Source organism: Echinops telfairi, unplaced genomic scaffold, assembly GCF_000313985.2.
Source record: "Echinops telfairi isolate 266 unplaced genomic scaffold, ASM31398v2 ScPeMD7_7427;HRSCAF=8465, whole genome shotgun sequence".
Taxonomy (NCBI): Eukaryota; Metazoa; Chordata; class Mammalia; order Afrosoricida; family Tenrecidae; genus Echinops; species Echinops telfairi.
The window spans coordinates 6,103-8,099 of NW_022111327.1; positions in this window are offsets into that span (position 1 = coordinate 6,103).

Genomic DNA, 1,997 nt, shown 5'->3' on the forward strand with positions numbered 1-1,997 from the left:
TCAAAAATGAAATGGAATATATAAAGATCTATATTCTAGGCATTAGTGGGCTGAAATGGACTGGTATTGGTCATTTGGAAAATCACATAGTTTACCATGCTTGGAATGACAGATTCAAAAGGAATACCATCACACATATTGTCAAAAAAACACATTTCAAGGTTTATCTTGAAGTACAGTGCTGTTTGTGATACAAGAAAATCAAATCTACACAATGCTTTTTTCAGATTTATGCACCAACCGCTGAAGCTATTCATGAAGGAAATGAAGAACTTTACTGACATCTTAAACCCGAAATAGATCAAACATACAATCAATATGCATTAATAATTATTCGTGACTGAAATGCAAAAGTTGGAAACAGAAGAAGGGACAGAAGTTGGAAATATCCCTTGGGTGATAGAAAAGCAGCTGGAATTCACATGATAGAATTTTGCAAGAATAATCGCTTCTTCATAGCACATTCCTTTTTTTCAACAATGCTCGCAGCCGTTATACACGTCTTCTTCAGATGGAATTGCAGGAATCAAATTCACTACATCTGTGGAAAGAGAAGGTGAAGAAGCTCAATGTCAACAGCTAAAACAAGACCAGAGGCAAAATGTGGAACAGATCACTATGTTGAAGCTGAAGAAATTTAAAAATAAGTACATGAGAGCTATAATACAACTTTGAGTATATTCCACCTGAATTTGCAGACTATTCCAGGAACATATTTGTGGCATTGAACACTAATGCCAGAAGACCTGATGAACTGTGGGATGACATCATAAACATCATAAATGAAGAAAGCAAAAGGTCATTTAAAAGATAGGAAAGAAAGAAAATATCAAAGTGAATGTCAGAAGAGACTGTGGAACTTCTTCTTAATCATGGAGTAGCTAAGGCAAATGGAAGAAATGTTGAAGTCAAAGAGTTGAATAGAAACCTCTAGAGGGCAGCTCAAGAAGACAAGGTCAAATATTATAATGAATTGTGCAAAGATCTAGAGTTAGAACACCAAAAAGAAGAATAAACTTCACATATCTTAAACTGAAAAAACTAAAGAAAAACACTCAAGCCTTGAGCCGCAATATTGAAAGATTCTATGGACAAAATATTGAATACACAGAGTCACTCTACCAAAAATAACTAGTCAACATTCAACCATTTCAGGAGGTATCATACATTCAAGAATCAGTGGTACTGAAAGAAGTTCAAGATGTGCTGAATGCATTAGCCAAAACCAAAGGTTCTAGGAATTGATGAAATACTAATTGAAATGTTTCAACAGGCTGGAAGTACTCACTTTTTGTGCCAGGAAAATTGGAAAATCTGGCCAACTGAGTGGAGGAGATCCAAATTTGGACCCATTCCAAAGGTGACTCCGTGGAATGTTCAAATTATAGCACAGTATTCATTGATATCACAGGCAAGTGAAATTTTGCTCAACATCATCCAACAATGGTTGCAGCAATATATTGACAGGGAGTTAGTCACACAAATGTTCAGGACAAACTCAGAAGAGGATGTGAAATAAGGGATATCATTGCTGGTATTAGATGGATCTTAGTGGAAAACAGAGAATTCCAGAAGGATGTTGGCTTGTGTTTCATTGACTATGCAATGGCATCCCCACTGTGTGATTCATAATCAACCAAGGGTAGCTTTGAGAAGAATGGGGATTTCAGAACACTTCACTGTGCTCATGTGGAGCTTGTACCTGGATCAAGAGACAGTTGTGCTAGCACAACAAGGGTTTAAAATCAGGAAAAGTGTGCATCAGGGTTGTATCCTCTCACCATACTTATTCAATCTGTATGCTGAGCATGTCATCAGAGAAGTTGGATTATATGAGGACAAAAACAACATCAGGATGGGAAGAAAGCTTATTAACAATGTGCAATATGCACATGACACAAACTTGCTTAATGAAAGTGGGGAGGTATTGAAGTACTTGCTAATGAAGGTCAAAGACTGCAACTCACTGTAAAGAAAATCTAAATCTTCACAACTAG